Source organism: Ambystoma mexicanum, chromosome 12, assembly GCF_040938575.1.
Source record: "Ambystoma mexicanum isolate Mex_15411 chromosome 12, UKY_AmexF1_1, whole genome shotgun sequence".
NCBI lineage: Eukaryota > Metazoa > Chordata > Amphibia > Caudata > Ambystomatidae > Ambystoma > Ambystoma mexicanum.
Genome location: NC_090936.1, coordinates 326,403,499 through 326,422,931, shown reverse-complemented (window position 1 = coordinate 326,422,931; position 19,433 = coordinate 326,403,499).

The following is a 19,433-nucleotide window of genomic DNA, read 5'->3' as shown; positions in this document are numbered from 1 at the left end:
CGGCTCAGGATTGGAATGGGAAGGAGTTGGATATCCCATCTCATGTTATAGGAAGAGTCTCTGGTTTGGTATTAGAATCATTGAGATATCACATCGCATGCTGTAGGAAGGGTCTAGGGATTGGAATGGGATGGACTTGGATATCACATCTCATGTTATAGGTAGGCTCTCAGGTTTGGTATAAGCATTGAGATATCACATCTCATGCTATAGGAAGGGTCTCAGGATTGGATTGGGAAGGAATTGGATATCACATCTCATGCTATAGGAAGGGTCTCAGATTTGGTATAAGCATTGAGATAATCACATCTCATGCTAAAGGAAGGGTCTCAGGATTGGAATGGGAAGGAGTTGTATATGACATCTCAGGCCATAGGAAGGTTCTCAGGTTTGGTATGAGCATTGAGATATCACATCTCTGCTATCGGAAAGGTCAAAGGATTGGAATGGGAAGGAGTTGGATATCCCATCTCATGTTATAGGAAGGGTCTCAGGTTTGGTATTAGAAGCATAGAGATATCACATCTCATGCTATAGGAAGGGTCTCAGGATTGGAATGGGAGGGACTTGGATGTCACATCTCATGCTATAGGGAGGGTCTCAAGTTTGATATTAGAAGCATTGAGATAACAAATCTCATGATATCGGAAGGGTCTCAGGATTGGAATGGGAAGGAGTTGGATATCACATCTCATGATAAAGGAAGGGTCTAAGGTTTGGAAGGGGAAGGATTTGGATATCACATCTCATGTTATAGGACGGGTCTCAGGTTTGGTATTAGAAGCATTGAGATACCAAGTCTCATGGTATAAGAAGGGTCTCAGAATTGGAATGGGAAGGAGTTGGATATCACACCTCAAGCTATAGGAAGGGTCTCAGGATTGGAATGGGAAGGAGTTTGATATCACATCTCATGCCATAGTATGGGTCTCAGGTTTGGTAGAAGCATTGGGATATCACATCTCATGCTATCAGAAGGGTATCAGTATTGGATTTGGAAGAAGTTGGATATCCCATCTCATGCTATAGGAAGGGTCTCAGGTTGGAATGGGAAGGAGTTGGATATCACATTTCATGTTATAGGAAGGGTCTCAGGATTGGAATGGGAAGGACTTGGATATCATATCTCATGCTATAGGACGGGTCTCAGGTTTGTTATTAGAATCATTGAGATATCATATTGCATGCTGTAGGAAGGGTCTAAGGATTGGAATGGAAAGGACCTGGATATCACATCTCATGCTATAGAACGGCTCTCAGGTTTGGAAAGGGAAGGAGTTGGATATCACATCTCATGTTATAGGATGGATCTCAGGTTTGGTATTAGAAGTATTGAGATATCACATCTCATGTTATCGGAAGGATCTCAGGTTTGGTATTAGAAGTATTGAGATATCACATCTCATGCTATAGGAAGGGTCTCAGGATTGGAATGGGAAGGAGTTGGATATCACATCTCATGCTAAAGGAAGGGTCTCAGGTTTGGTAGAAGCATTGAGATATCACATCTCATGCTATAGGAAGGGTCTCAGGATTGGAATGGGAAGGACTTAGATATCATATATCATGCTATAGGGAGGGTCTCAGTTTTGATATTAGAAGCATTGAGATATCACATCTCATGCTATCGGAATTGTCTCAGGATTGGAATGGGAAGGAGCTGGATATCACATCTCATGCTAAAGGAAGGGTCTCAGGTTTGGAACGGGAAGGAGTTGGATATCACATCTCATGTTATAGGAAGGATCTCAGGTTTGGTATAAGCATTGAGATATCAGATCTCTTCTATCGGAAGGGTCTCAGGATTGGAATGGGAAGGAGTTGGATATTCCCATCTCATGTTATAGGAAGGGTCTCAGGTTTGGTATTAGAAGCATTGAGATATCACATCTCATGCTATAGGAAGGGTCTCAGGATTGGAATGTGAAGGACTTGGATATCACATCTCATGCTATAGGGAGGGTCTCAAGTTTGATATTAGAAGCTTTGAGATATCACATCTCATGATATCGGAAGGGTCTCAGGATTGGAATTGGAAGGAGTTGGATATCACATCTCATGATAAAGGAAGGGTCTAAGGTTTGGAAGGGGAAGGATTTGGATATCACATCTCATGTTATATTACGGGTCTCAGGTTTGGTATTAGAAGCATTGAGATATCAAGTCTAATAGTATAGGAAGGGTCTCAGAATTGGAATGGGAAGGAGTTGGATATCACATCTCAAGCTATAGGAAGGGTCTCAGGATTGGAATGGGAAGGACTTGGATATCACATCTCATGCTATAGGAAGGCTCTCAGGTTTGGAAGGGGAAAGAGTTGGATATCACATTTCATGTTAGAGGTAGGAACTCAGGTTTGGTATTAGAGGCATTGAGATATCACATCTCATGCTATCAGAAGTGTCTCAGGAATGGAATGGGAAGGAGTTGGATATCACATCTCATGCTAAAGGGAGGGTCTCAGGTTTGGAAGGGGAAGGATTTGGATATCACATCTCATGTTATAGGAAGGATCTCAGGTTTGGTATTAGAAGCATTGAGATATCACATCTCATGCTATCAGAAGGGTCTCAGGATTGGAATAGGAAGGAGTTGGATATCACATCTCATGCTAAAGGGAGGGCCTCAGGTTTGGAAGGGGAAGGATTTGGATATCACATCTCATGTTATCGGAAGGATCTCACGTTTGGTATTGAAGTATTGAGATATATCTCATGCTATAGGAAGGGTCTCAGGATTGGATTGGGAAGGAGTTGGATATCCCTTCTCATGCTATAGGAAGGGTCTCAGGATTTGAATGGCAAGGAGTTGGATATCACATCTCATGCCATAGGAAGGGTCTCAGGTTTGGTATAAGCATTGAGATATCACATCTCTGCTATCGGAAGGGTCTCAGGATTGGATTGGGAAGGAGTTGGATATCCCTTCTCATGCTATAGGAAGTGTCTCAGGTTGGAATGGGAAGGAGTTGGATATCACATCTCATGTTATAGGAAGGGTCTCAGGATTGGAATGGGAAGGATTTGGATATCACATCTCTTGCTATAGGAAGGGTCTCAGGATTGGAATGGGTAGGAGTTGGATATTACTTTCTTGCTATAGGAAGGGTCTCATGTTTGGAATGGGAAGGAGTTGGATATCACATATGCTATAGTTAGTGTCTCAGGTTTGGAACGGGAAGGAGTTGGATATCACATCTCATGTTATAGGAAGGGTCTCAGGTTTGGTGTAAGCATTGAGATATCACATCTCTGCTATCGGAAGCGGCTCAGGATTGGAATGGGAAGGAGTTGGATATCCCATCTCATGTTATAGGAAGAGTCTCTGGTTTGGTAAAAGAATCAATTGAGATATCACATTGCATGCTGTAGGAAGGGTCTAAGGATTGGAATGGGATGGACTTGGATATCACATCTCATGTTATAGGTAGGCTCTCAGGTTTGGTATAAGCATTGAGATATCACATCTCATGCTATAGGAAGGGTCTCAGGTTTGGAAGGGGAAAGAGTTGGATATCACATCTCAAGCTATAGGAAGGGTCTCAGGTTTGGTATTAGAGGCATTGAGATATCACATCTCATGCTATCAGAAGGGTCTCAGGAATGGAATGGGAAGGAGTTGGATATCACATCTCATGCTAAAGGGAGGGTCTCAGGTTTGGAAGGGGAAGGATTTGGATATCACATCTCATGTTATAGGAAGGATCTCAGGTTTGGTATTAGAAGCATTGAGATATCACATCTCATGCTATAGGAAGGGTCTCAGATTTGGTATAAGCATTGAGATAATCACATCTCATGCTAAAGGAAGGGTCTCAGGATTGGAATGGGAAGGAGTTGTATATGACATCTCAGGCCATAGGAAGGTTCTCAGGTTTGGTATGAGCATTGAGATATCACATCTCTGTTATCGGAAAGGTCAAAGGATTGGAATGGGAAGGAGTTGGATATCCCATCTCATGTTATAGGAAGGGTCTCAGGTTTGGTATTAGAAGCATAGAGATATCACATCTCATGCTATAGGAAGGGTCTGAGGATTGGAATGGGAAGGACTTGGATGTCACATCTCATGCTATAGGGAGGGTCTCAAGTTTGATATTAGAAGCATTGAGATAACAAATCTCATGATATCGGAAGGGTCTCAGGATTGGAATGGGAAGGAGTTGGCTATCACATCTCATGATAAAGGAAGGGTCTAAGGTTTGGAAGGGGAAGGATTTGGATATCACATCTCATGTTATAGGACGGGTCTCAGGTTTGGTATTAGAAGCATTGAGATACCAAGTCTCATGGTATAAGAAGGGTCTCAGAATTGGAATGGGAAGGAGTTGGATATCACACCTCAAGCTATAGGAAGGGTCTCAGGATTGGAATGGGAAGGAGTTTGATATCACATCTCATGCCATAGTATGGGTCTCAGGTTTGGTAGAAGCATTGGGATATCACATCTCATGCTATCGGAAGGGTATCAGTATTGGATTTGGAAGAAGTTGGATATCCCATCTCATGCTATAGGAAGGGTCTCAGGTTGGAATGGGAAGGAGTTGGATATCACATTTCATGTTATAGGAAGGGTCTCAGGATTGGAATGGGAAGGACTTGGATATTATATCTCATGCTATAGGACGGGTCTCAGGTTTGTTATTAGAATCATTGAGATATCATATTGCATGCTGTAGGAAGGGTCTAAGGATTGGAATGGAAAGGACCTGGATATCACATCTCATGCTATAGAACGGCTCTCAGGTTTGGAAAGGGAAGGAGTTGGATATCACATCTCATGTTATAGGATGGATCTCAGGTTTGGTATTAGAAGTATTGAGATATCACATCTCATGTTATCGGAAGGATCTCAGGTTTGGTATTAGAAGTATTGAGATATCACATCTCATGCTATAGGAAGGGTCTCAGGATTGGAATGGGAAGGAGTTGGATATCACATCTCATGCTAAAGGAAGGGTCTCAGGTTTGGTAGAAGCATTGAGATATCACATCTCATGCTATAGGAAGGGTCTCAGGATTGGAATGGGAAGGACTTAGATATCACATATCATGCTATAGGGAGGGTCTCAGTTTTGATATTAGAAGCATTGAGATATCACATCTCATGCTATCGGAATTGTCTCAGGATTGGAATGGGAAGGAGCTGGATATCACATCTCATGCTAAAGGAAGGGTCTCAGGTTTGGAACGGGAAGGAGTTGGATATCACATCTCATGTTATAGGAAGGATCTCAGGTTTGGTATAAGCATTGAGATATCAGATCTCTGCTATCGGAAGGGTCTCAGGATTGGAATGGGAAGGAGTTGGATATTCCCATCTCATGTTATAGGAAGGGTCTCAGGTTTGGTATTAGAAGCATTGAGATATCACATCTCATGCTATAGGAAGGGTCTCAGGATTGGGATGTGAAGGACTTGGATATCACATCTCATGCTATAGGGAGGGTCTCAAGTTTGATATTAGAAGCTTTGAGATATCACATCTCATGATATCGGAAGGGTCTCAGGATTGGAATGGGAAGGAGTTGGATATCACATCTCATGATAAAGGAAGGGTCTAAGGTTTGGAAGGGGAAGGATTTGGATATCACATCTCATGTTATATTACGGGTCTCAGGTTTGGTATTAGAAGCATTGAGATATCAAGTCTAATAGTATAGGAAGGGTCTCAGAATTGGAATGGGAAGGAGTTGGATATCACATCTCAAGCTATAGGAAGGGTCTCAGGATTGGAATGGGAAGGACTTGGATATCACATCTCATGCTATAGGAAGGCTCTCAGGTTTGGAAGGGGAAAGAGTTGGATATCACATTTCATGTTAGAGGTAGGAACTCAGGTTTGGTATTAGAGGCATTGAGATATCACATCTCATGCTATCAGAAGTGTCTCAGGAATGGAATGGGAAGGAGTTGGATATCACATCTCATGCTAAAGGGAGGGTCTCAGGTTTGGAAGGGGAAGGATTTGGATATCACATCTCATGTTATCGGAAGGATCTCACGTTTGGTATTGAAGTATTGAGATATATCTCATGCTATAGGAAGGGTCTCAGGATTGGATTGGGAAGGAGTTGGATATCCCTTCTCATGCTATAGGAAGGGTCTCAGGATTTGAATGGCAAGGAGTTGGATATCACATCTCATGCCATAGGAAGGGTCTCAGGTTTGGTATAAGCATTGAGATATCACATCTCTGCTATCGGAAGGGTCTCAGGATTGGATTGGGAAGGAGTTGGATATCCCTTCTCATGCTATAGGAAGTGTCTCAGGTTGGAATGGGAAGGAGTTGGATATCACATCTCATGTTATAGGAAGGGTCTCAGGATTGGAATGGGAAGGATTTGGATATCACATCTCTTGCTATAGGAAGGGTCTCAGGATTGGAATGGGTAGGAGTTGGATATTACTTTCTTGCTATAGGAAGGGGCTCATGTTTGGAATGGGAAGGAGTTGGATATCACATATGCTATAGTTAGTGTCTCAGGTTTGGAACGGGAAGGAGTTGGATATCACATCTCATGTTATAGGAAGGGTCTCAGGTTTGGTGTAAGCATTGAGATATCACATCTCTGCTATCGGAAGCGGCTCAGGATTGGAATGGGAAGGAGTTGGATATCCCATCTCATGTTATAGGAAGAGTCTCTGGTTTGGTAAAAGAATCAATTGAGATATCACATTGCATGCTGTAGGAAGGGTCTAAGGATTGGAATGGGATGGACTTGGATATCACATCTCATGTTATAGGTAGGCTCTCAGGTTTGGTATAAGCATTGAGATATCACATCTCATGCTATAGGAAGGGTCTCAGGTTTGGAAGGGGAACGAGTTGGATATCACATCTCAAGCTATAGGAAGGGTCTCAGGTTTGGTATTAGAGGCATTGAGATATCACATCTCATGCTATCAGAAGGGTCTCAGGAATGGAATGGGAAGGAGTTGGATATCACATCTCATGCTAAAGGGAGGGTCTCAGGTTTGGAAGGGGAAGGATTTGGATATCACATCTCATGTTATAGGAAGGATCTCAGGTTTGGTATTAGAAGCATTGAGATATCACATCTCATGCTATAGGAAGGGTCTCAGATTTGGTATAAGCATTGAGATAATCACATCTCATGCTAAAGGAAGGGTCTCAGGATTGGAATGGGAAGGAGTTGTATATGACATCTCAGGCCATAGGAAGGTTCTCAGGTTTGGTATGAGCATTGAGATATCACATCTCTGTTATCGGAAAGGTCAAAGGATTGGAATGGGAAGGAGTTGGATATCCCATCTCATGTTATAGGAAGGGTCTCAGGTTTGGTATTAGAAGCATAGAGATATCACATCTCATGCTATAGGAAGGGTCTCAGGATTGGAATGGGAAGGACTTGGATGTCACATCTCATGCTATAGGGAGGGTCTCAAGTTTGATATTAGAAGCATTGAGATAACAAATCTCATGATATCGGAAGGGTCTCAGGATTGGAATGGGAAGGAGTTGGATATCACATCTCATGATAAAGGAAGGGTCTAAGGTTTGGAAGGGGAAGGATTTGGATATCACATCTCATGTTATAGGACGGGTCTCAGGTTTGGTATTAGAAGCATTGAGATACCAAGTCTCATGGTATAAGAAGGGTCTCAGAATTGGAATGGGAAGGAGTTGGATATCACACCTCAAGCTATAGGAAGGGTCTCAGGATTGGAATGGGAAGGAGTTTGATATCACATCTCATGCCATAGTATGGGTCTCAGGTTTGGTAGAAGCATTGGGATATCACATCTCATGCTATCGGAAGGGTATCAGTATTGGATTTGGAAGAAGTTGGATATCCCATCTCATGCTATAGGAAGGGTCTCAGGTTGGAATGGGAAGGAGTTGGATATCACATTTCATGTTATAGGAAGGGTCTCAGGATTGGAATGGGAAGGACTTGGATATCATATCTCATGCTATAGGACGGGTCTCAGGTTTGTTATTAGAATCATTGAGATATCATATTGCATGCTGTAGGAAGGGTCTAAGGATTGGAATGGAAAGGACCTGGATATCACATCTCATGCTATAGAACGGCTCTCAGGTTTGGAAAGGGAAGGAGTTGGATATCACATCTCATGTTATAGGATGGATCTCAGGTTTGGTATTAGAAGTATTGAGATATCACATCTCATGTTATCGGAAGGATCTCAGGTTTGGTATTAGAAGTATTGAGATATCACATCTCATGCTATAGGAAGGGTCTCAGGATTGGAATGGGAAGGAGTTGGATATCACATCTCATGCTAAAGGAAGGGTCTCAGGTTTGGTAGAAGCATTGAGATATCACATCTCATGCTATAGGAAGGGTCTCAGGATTGGAATGGGAAGGACTTAGATATCACATATCATGCTATAGGGAGGGTCTCAGTTTTGATATTAGAAGCATTGAGATATCACATCTCATGCTATCGGAATTGTCTCAGGATTGGAATGGGAAGGAGCTGGATATCACATCTCATGCTAAAGGAAGGGTCTCAGGTTTGGAACGGGAAGGAGTTGGATATCACATCTCATGTTATAGGAAGGATCTCAGGTTTGGTATAAGCATTGAGATATCAGATCTCTGCTATCGGAAGGGTCTCAGGATTGGAATGGGAAGGAGTTGGATATTCCCATCTCATGTTATAGGAAGGGTCTCAGGTTTGGTATTAGAAGCATTGAGATATCACATCTCATGCTATAGGAAGGGTCTCAGGATTGGGATGTGAAGGACTTGGATATCACATCTCATGCTATAGGGAGGGTCTCAAGTTTGATATTAGAAGCTTTGAGATATCACATCTCATGATATCGGAAGGGTCTCAGGATTGGAATGGGAAGGAGTTGGATATCACATCTCATGATAAAGGAAGGGTCTAAGGTTTGGAAGGGGAAGGATTTGGATATCACATCTCATGTTATATTACGGGTCTCAGGTTTGGTATTAGAAGCATTGAGATATCAAGTCTAATAGTATAGGAAGGGTCTCAGAATTGGAATGGGAAGGAGTTGGATATCACATCTCAAGCTATAGGAAGGGTCTCAGGATTGGAATGGGAAGGACTTGGATATCACATCTCATGCTATAGGAAGGCTCTCAGGTTTGGAAGGGGAAAGAGTTGGATATCACATTTCATGTTAGAGGTAGGAACTCAGGTTTGGTATTAGAGGCATTGAGATATCACATCTCATGCTATCAGAAGTGTCTCAGGAATGGAATGGGAAGGAGTTGGATATCACATCTCATGCTAAAGGGAGGGTCTCAGGTTTGGAAGGGGAAGGATTTGGATATCACATCTCATGTTATCGGAAGGATCTCACGTTTGGTATTGAAGTATTGAGATATATCTCATGCTATAGGAAGGGTCTCAGGATTGGATTGGGAAGGAGTTGGATATCCCTTCTCATGCTATAGGAAGGGTCTCAGGATTTGAATGGCAAGGAGTTGGATATCACATCTCATGCCATAGGAAGGGTCTCAGGTTTGGTATAAGCATTGAGATATCACATCTCTGCTATCGGAAGGGTCTCAGGATTGGATTGGGAAGGAGTTGGATATCCCTTCTCATGCTATAGGAAGTGTCTCAGGTTGGAATGGGAAGGAGTTGGATATCACATCTCATGTTATAGGAAGGGTCTCAGGATTGGAATGGGAAGGATTTGGATATCACATCTCTTGCTATAGGAAGGGTCTCAGGATTGGAATGGGTAGGAGTTGGATATTACTTTCTTGCTATAGGAAGGGGCTCATGTTTGGAATGGGAAGGAGTTGGATATCACATATGCTATAGTTAGTGTCTCAGGTTTGGAACGGGAAGGAGTTGGATATCACATCTCATGTTATAGGAAGGGTCTCAGGTTTGGTGTAAGCATTGAGATATCACATCTCTGCTATCGGAAGCGGCTCAGGATTGGAATGGGAAGGAGTTGGATATCCCATCTCATGTTATAGGAAGAGTCTCTGGTTTGGTAAAAGAATCAATTGAGATATCACATTGCATGCTGTAGGAAGGGTCTAAGGATTGGAATGGGATGGACTTGGATATCACATCTCATGTTATAGGTAGGCTCTCAGGTTTGGTATAAGCATTGAGATATCACATCTCATGCTATAGGAAGGGTCTCAGGTTTGGAAGGGGAACGAGTTGGATATCACATCTCAAGCTATAGGAAGGGTCTCAGGTTTGGTATTAGAGGCATTGAGATATCACATCTCATGCTATCAGAAGGGTCTCAGGAATGGAATGGGAAGGAGTTGGATATCACATCTCATGCTAAAGGGAGGGTCTCAGGTTTGGAAGGGGAAGGATTTGGATATCACATCTCATGTTATAGGAAGGATCTCAGGTTTGGTATTAGAAGCATTGAGATATCACATCTCATGCTATAGGAAGGGTCTCAGATTTGGTATAAGCATTGAGATAATCACATCTCATGCTAAAGGAAGGGTCTCAGGATTGGAATGGGAAGGAGTTGTATATGACATCTCAGGCCATAGGAAGGTTCTCAGGTTTGGTATGAGCATTGAGATATCACATCTCTGTTATCGGAAAGGTCAAAGGATTGGAATGGGAAGGAGTTGGATATCCCATCTCATGTTATAGGAAGGGTCTCAGGTTTGGTATTAGAAGCATAGAGATATCACATCTCATGCTATAGGAAGGGTCTCAGGATTGGAATGGGAAGGACTTGGATGTCACATCTCATGCTATAGGGAGGGTCTCAAGTTTGATATTAGAAGCATTGAGATAACAAATCTCATGATATCGGAAGGGTCTCAGGATTGGAATGGGAAGGAGTTGGATATCACATCTCATGATAAAGGAAGGGTCTAAGGTTTGGAAGGGGAAGGATTTGGATATCACATCTCATGTTATAGGACGGGTCTCAGGTTTGGTATTAGAAGCATTGAGATACCAAGTCTCATGGTATAAGAAGGGTCTCAGAATTGGAATGGGAAGGAGTTGGATATCACACCTCAAGCTATAGGAAGGGTCTCAGGATTGGAATGGGAAGGAGTTTGATATCACATCTCATGCCATAGTATGGGTCTCAGGTTTGGTAGAAGCATTGGGATATCACATCTCATGCTATCGGAAGGGTATCAGTATTGGATTTGGAAGAAGTTGGATATCCCATCTCATGCTATAGGAAGGGTCTCAGGTTGGAATGGGAAGGAGTTGGATATCACATTTCATGTTATAGGAAGGGTCTCAGGATTGGAATGGGAAGGACTTGGATATTATATCTCATGCTATAGGACGGGTCTCAGGTTTGTTATTAGAATCATTGAGATATCATATTGCATGCTGTAGGAAGGGTCTAAGGATTGGAATGGAAAGGACCTGGATATCACATCTCATGCTATAGAACGGCTCTCAGGTTTGGAAAGGGAAGGAGTTGGATATCACATCTCATGTTATAGGATGGATCTCAGGTTTGGTATTAGAAGTATTGAGATATCACATCTCATGTTATCGGAAGGATCTCAGGTTTGGTATTAGAAGTATTGAGATATCACATCTCATGCTATAGGAAGGGTCTCAGGATTGGAATGGGAAGGAGTTGGATATCACATCTCATGCTAAAGGAAGGGTCTCAGGTTTGGTAGAAGCATTGAGATATCACATCTCATGCTATAGGAAGGGTCTCAGGATTGGAATGGGAAGGACTTAGATATCACATATCATGCTATAGGGAGGGTCTCAGTTTTGATATTAGAAGCATTGAGATATCACATCTCATGCTATCGGAATTGTCTCAGGATTGGAATGGGAAGGAGCTGGATATCACATCTCATGCTAAAGGAAGGGTCTCAGGTTTGGAACGGGAAGGAGTTGGATATCACATCTCATGTTATAGGAAGGATCTCAGGTTTGGTATAAGCATTGAGATATCAGATCTCTGCTATCGGAAGGGTCTCAGGATTGGAATGGGAAGGAGTTGGATATTCCCATCTCATGTTATAGGAAGGGTCTCAGGTTTGGTATTAGAAGCATTGAGATATCACATCTCATGCTATAGGAAGGGTCTCAGGATTGGGATGTGAAGGACTTGGATATCACATCTCATGCTATAGGGAGGGTCTCAAGTTTGATATTAGAAGCTTTGAGATATCACATCTCATGATATCGGAAGGGTCTCAGGATTGGAATGGGAAGGAGTTGGATATCACATCTCATGATAAAGGAAGGGTCTAAGGTTTGGAAGGGGAAGGATTTGGATATCACATCTCATGTTATATTACGGGTCTCAGGTTTGGTATTAGAAGCATTGAGATATCAAGTCTAATAGTATAGGAAGGGTCTCAGAATTGGAATGGGAAGGAGTTGGATATCACATCTCAAGCTATAGGAAGGGTCTCAGGATTGGAATGGGAAGGACTTGGATATCACATCTCATGCTATAGGAAGGCTCTCAGGTTTGGAAGGGGAAAGAGTTGGATATCACATTTCATGTTAGAGGTAGGAACTCAGGTTTGGTATTAGAGGCATTGAGATATCACATCTCATGCTATCAGAAGTGTCTCAGGAATGGAATGGGAAGGAGTTGGATATCACATCTCATGCTAAAGGGAGGGTCTCAGGTTTGGAAGGGGAAGGATTTGGATATCACATCTCATGTTATCGGAAGGATCTCACGTTTGGTATTGAAGTATTGAGATATATCTCATGCTATAGGAAGGGTCTCAGGATTGGATTGGGAAGGAGTTGGATATCCCTTCTCATGCTATAGGAAGGGTCTCAGGATTTGAATGGCAAGGAGTTGGATATCACATCTCATGCCATAGGAAGGGTCTCAGGTTTGGTATAAGCATTGAGATATCACATCTCTGCTATCGGAAGGGTCTCAGGATTGGATTGGGAAGGAGTTGGATATCCCTTCTCATGCTATAGGAAGTGTCTCAGGTTGGAATGGGAAGGAGTTGGATATCACATCTCATGTTATAGGAAGGGTCTCAGGATTGAATGGGAAGGATTTGGATATCACATCTCTTGCTATAGGAAGGGTCTCAGGATTGGAATGGGTAGGAGTTGGATATTACTTTCTTGCTATAGGAAGGGGCTCATGTTTGGAATGGGAAGGAGTTGGATATCACATATGCTATAGTTAGTGTCTCAGGTTTGGAACGGGAAGGAGTTGGATATCACATCTCATGTTATAGGAAGGGTCTCAGGTTTGGTGTAAGCATTGAGATATCACATCTCTGCTATCGGAAGCGGCTCAGGATTGGAATGGGAAGGAGTTGGATATCCCATCTCATGTTATAGGAAGAGTCTCTGGTTTGGTAAAAGAATCAATTGAGATATCACATTGCATGCTGTAGGAAGGGTCTAAGGATTGGAATGGGATGGACTTGGATATCACATCTCATGTTATAGGTAGGCTCTCAGGTTTGGTATAAGCATTGAGATATCACATCTCATGCTATAGGAAGGGTCTCAGGTTTGGAAGGGGAACGAGTTGGATATCACATCTCAAGCTATAGGAAGGGTCTCAGGTTTGGTATTAGAGGCATTGAGATATCACATCTCATGCTATCAGAAGGGTCTCAGGAATGGAATGGGAAGGAGTTGGATATCACATCTCATGCTAAAGGGAGGGTCTCAGGTTTGGAAGGGGAAGGATTTGGATATCACATCTCATGTTATAGGAAGGATCTCAGGTTTGGTATTAGAAGCATTGAGATATCACATCTCATGCTATAGGAAGGGTCTCAGATTTGGTATAAGCATTGAGATAATCACATCTCATGCTAAAGGAAGGGTCTCAGGATTGGAATGGGAAGGAGTTGTATATGACATCTCAGGCCATAGGAAGGTTCTCAGGTTTGGTATGAGCATTGAGATATCACATCTCTGTTATCGGAAAGGTCAAAGGATTGGAATGGGAAGGAGTTGGATATCCCATCTCATGTTATAGGAAGGGTCTCAGGTTTGGTATTAGAAGCATAGAGATATCACATCTCATGCTATAGGAAGGGTCTCAGGATTGGAATGGGAAGGACTTGGATGTCACATCTCATGCTATAGGGAGGGTCTCAAGTTTGATATTAGAAGCATTGAGATAACAAATCTCATGATATCGGAAGGGTCTCAGGATTGGAATGGGAAGGAGTTGGATATCACATCTCATGATAAAGGAAGGGTCTAAGGTTTGGAAGGGGAAGGATTTGGATATCACATCTCATGTTATAGGACGGGTCTCAGGTTTGGTATTAGAAGCATTGAGATACCAAGTCTCATGGTATAAGAAGGGTCTCAGAATTGGAATGGGAAGGAGTTGGATATCACACCTCAAGCTATAGGAAGGGTCTCAGGATTGGAATGGGAAGGAGTTTGATATCACATCTCATGCCATAGTATGGGTCTCAGGTTTGGTAGAAGCATTGGGATATCACATCTCATGCTATCGGAAGGGTATCAGTATTGGATTTGGAAGAAGTTGGATATCCCATCTCATGCTATAGGAAGGGTCTCAGGTTGGAATGGGAAGGAGTTGGATATCACATTTCATGTTATAGGAAGGGTCTCAGGATTGGAATGGGAAGGACTTGGATATTATATCTCATGCTATAGGACGGGTCTCAGGTTTGTTATTAGAATCATTGAGATATCATATTGCATGCTGTAGGAAGGGTCTAAGGATTGGAATGGAAAGGACCTGGATATCACATCTCATGCTATAGAACGGCTCTCAGGTTTGGAAAGGGAAGGAGTTGGATATCACATCTCATGTTATAGGATGGATCTCAGGTTTGGTATTAGAAGTATTGAGATATCACATCTCATGTTATCGGAAGGATCTCAGGTTTGGTATTAGAAGTATTGAGATATCACATCTCATGCTATAGGAAGGGTCTCAGGATTGGAATGGGAAGGAGTTGGATATCACATCTCATGCTAAAGGAAGGGTCTCAGGTTTGGTAGAAGCATTGAGATATCACATCTCATGCTATAGGAAGGGTCTCAGGATTGGAATGGGAAGGACTTAGATATCACATATCATGCTATAGGGAGGGTCTCAGTTTTGATATTAGAAGCATTGAGATATCACATCTCATGCTATCGGAATTGTCTCAGGATTGGAATGGGAAGGAGCTGGATATCACATCTCATGCTAAAGGAAGGGTCTCAGGTTTGGAACGGGAAGGAGTTGGATATCACATCTCATGTTATAGGAAGGATCTCAGGTTTGGTATAAGCATTGAGATATCAGATCTCTGCTATCGGAAGGGTCTCAGGATTGGAATGGGAAGGAGTTGGATATTCCCATCTCATGTTATAGGAAGGGTCTCAGGTTTGGTATTAGAAGCATTGAGATATCACATCTCATGCTATAGGAAGGGTCTCAGGATTGGGATGTGAAGGACTTGGATATCACATCTCATGCTATAGGGAGGGTCTCAAGTTTGATATTAGAAGCTTTGAGATATCACATCTCATGATATCGGAAGGGTCTCAGGATTGGAATGGGAAGGAGTTGGATATCACATCTCATGATAAAGGAAGGGTCTAAGGTTTGGAAGGGGAAGGATTTGGATATCACATCTCATGTTATATTACGGGTCTCAGGTTTGGTATTAGAAGCATTGAGATATCAAGTCTAATAGTATAGGAAGGGTCTCAGAATTGGAATGGGAAGGAGTTGGATATCACATCTCAAGCTATAGGAAGGGTCTCAGGATTGGAATGGGAAGGACTTGGATATCACATCTCATGCTATAGGAAGGCTCTCAGGTTTGGAAGGGGAAAGAGTTGGATATCACATTTCATGTTAGAGGTAGGAACTCAGGTTTGGTATTAGAGGCATTGAGATATCACATCTCATGCTATCAGAAGTGTCTCAGGAATGGAATGGGAAGGAGTTGGATATCACATCTCATGCTAAAGGGAGGGTCTCAGGTTTGGAAGGGGAAGGATTTGGATATCACATCTCATGTTATCGGAAGGATCTCACGTTTGGTATTGAAGTATTGAGATATATCTCATGCTATAGGAAGGGTCTCAGGATTGGATTGGGAAGGAGTTGGATATCCCTTCTCATGCTATAGGAAGGGTCTCAGGATTTGAATGGCAAGGAGTTGGATATCACATCTCATGCCATAGGAAGGGTCTCAGGTTTGGTATAAGCATTGAGATATCACATCTCTGCTATCGGAAGGGTCTCAGGATTGGATTGGGAAGGAGTTGGATATCCCTTCTCATGCTATAGGAAGTGTCTCAGGTTGGAATGGGAAGGAGTTGGATATCACATCTCATGTTATAGGAAGGGTCTCAGGATTGGAATGGGAAGGATTTGGATATCACATCTCTTGCTATAGGAAGGGTCTCAGGATTGGAATGGGTAGGAGTTGGATATTACTTTCTTGCTATAGGAAGGGGCTCATGTTTGGAATGGGAAGGAGTTGGATATCACATATGCTATAGTTAGTGTCTCAGGTTTGGAACGGGAAGGAGTTGGATATCACATCTCATGTTATAGGAAGGGTCTCAGGTTTGGTGTAAGCATTGAGATATCACATCTCTGCTATCGGAAGCGGCTCAGGATTGGAATGGGAAGGAGTTGGATATCCCATCTCATGTTATAGGAAGAGTCTCTGGTTTGGTAAAAGAATCAATTGAGATATCACATTGCATGCTGTAGGAAGGGTCTAAGGATTGGAATGGGATGGACTTGGATATCACATCTCATGTTATAGGTAGGCTCTCAGGTTTGGTATAAGCATTGAGATATCACATCTCATGCTATAGGAAGGGTCTCAGGTTTGGAAGGGGAACGAGTTGGATATCACATCTCAAGCTATAGGAAGGGTCTCAGGTTTGGTATTAGAGGCATTGAGATATCACATCTCATGCTATCAGAAGGGTCTCAGGAATGGAATGGGAAGGAGTTGGATATCACATCTCATGCTAAAGGGAGGGTCTCAGGTTTGGAAGGGGAAGGATTTGGATATCACATCTCATGTTATAGGAAGGATCTCAGGTTTGGTATTAGAAGCATTGAGATATCACATCTCATGCTATAGGAAGGGTCTCAGATTTGGTATAAGCAATGAGATAATCACATCTCATGCTAAAGGAAGGGTCTCAGGATTGGAATGGGAAGGAGTTGTATATGACATCTCAGGCCATAGGAAGGTTCTCAGGTTTGGTATGAGCATTGAGATATCACATCTCTGTTATCGGAAAGGTCAAAGGATTGGAATGGGAAGGAGTTGGATATCCCATCTCATGTTATAGGAAGGGTCTCAGGTTTGGTATTAGAAGCATAGAGATATCACATCTCATGCTATAGGAAGGGTCTCAGGATTGGAATGGGAAGGACTTGGATGTCACATCTCATGCTATAGGGAGGGTCTCAAGTTTGATATTAGAAACATTGAGATAACAAATCTCATGATATCGGAAGGGTCTCAGGATTGGAATGGGAAGGAGTTGGATATCACATCTCATGATAAAGGAAGGGTCTAAGGTTTGGAAGGGGAAGGATTTGGATATCACATCTCATGTTATAGGACGGGTCTCAGGTTTGGTATTAGAAGCATTGAGATACCAAGTCTCATGGTATAAGAAGGGTCTCAGAATTGGAATGGGAAGGAGTTGGATATCACACCTCAAGCTATAGGAAGGGTCTCAGGATTGGAATGGGAAGGAGTTTGATATCACATCTCATGCCATAGTATGGGTCTCAGGTTTGGTAGAAGCATTGGGATATCACATCTCATGCTATCGGAAGGGTATCAGTATTGGATTTGGAAGAAGTTGGATATCCCATCTCATGCTATAGGAAGGGTCTCAGGTTGGAATGGGAAGGAGTTGGATATCACATTTCATGTTATAGGAAGGGTCTCAGGATTGGAATGGGAAGGACTTGGATATTATATCTCATGCTATAGGACGGGTCTCAGGTTTGTTATTAGAATCATTGAGATATCATATTGCATGCTGTAGGAAGGGTCTAAGGATTGGAATGGAAAGGACCTGGATATCACATCTCATGCTATAGAACGGCTCTCAGGTTTGGAAAGGGAAGGAGTTGGATATCACATCTCATGTTATAGGATGGATCTCAGGTTTGGTATTAGAAGTATTGAGATATCACATCTCATGTTATCGGAAGGATCTCAGGTTTGGTATTAGAAGTATTGAGATATCACATCTCATGCTATAGGAAGGGTCTCAGGATTGGAATGGGAAGGAGTTGGATATCACATCTCATGCTAAAGGAAGGGTCTCAGGTTTGGTAGAAGCATTGAGATATCACATCTCATGCTATAGGAAGGGTCTCAGGATTGGAATGGGAAGGACTTAGATATCACATATCATGCTATAGGGAGGGTCTCAGTTTTGATATTAGAAGCATTGAGATATCACATCTCATGCTATCGGAATTGTCTCAGGATTGGAATGGGAAGGAGCTGGATATCACATCTCATGCTAAAGGAAGGGTCTCAGGTTTGGAACGGGAAGGAGTTGGATATCACATCTCATGTTATAGGAAGGATCTCAGGTTTGGTATAAGCATTGAGATATCAGATCTCTGCTATCGGAAGGGTCTCAGGATTGGAATGGGAAGGAGTTGGATATTCCCATCTCATGTTATAGGAAGGGTCTCAGGTTTGGTATTAGAAGCATTGAGATATCACATCTCATGCTATAGGAAGGGTCTCAGGATTGGGATGTGAAGGACTTGGATATCACATCTCATGCTATAGGGAGGGTCTCAAGTTTGATATTAGAAGCTTTGAGATATCACATCTCATGATATCGGAAGGGTCTCAGGATTGGAATGGGAAGGAGTTGGATATCACATCTCATGATAAAGGAAGGGTCTAAGGTTTGGAAGGGGAAGGATTTGGATATCACATCTCATGTTATATTACGGGTCTCAGGTTTGGTATTAGAAGCATTGAGATATCAAGTCTAATAGTATAGGAAGGGTCTCAGAATTGGAATGGGAAGGAGTTGGATATCACATCTCAAGCTATAGGAAGGGTCTCAGGATTGGAATGGGAAGGACTTGGATATCACATCTCATGCTATAGGAAGGCTCTCAGGTTTGGAAGGGGAAAGAGTTGGATATCACATTTCATGTTAGAGGTAGGAACTCAGGTTTGGTATTAGAGGCATTGAGATATCACATCTCATGCTATCAGAAGTGTCTCAGGAATGGAATGGGAAGGAGTTGGATATCACATCTCATGCTAAAGGGAGGGTCTCAGGTTTGGAAGGGGAAGGATTTGGATATCACATCTCATGTTATCGGAAGGATCTCACGTTTGGTATTGAAGTATTGAGATATATCTCATGCTATAGGAAGGGTCTCAGGATTGGATTGGGAAGGAGTTGGATATCCCTTCTCATGCTATAGGAAGGGTCTCAGGATTTGAATGGCAAGGAGTTGGATATCACATCTCATGCCATAGG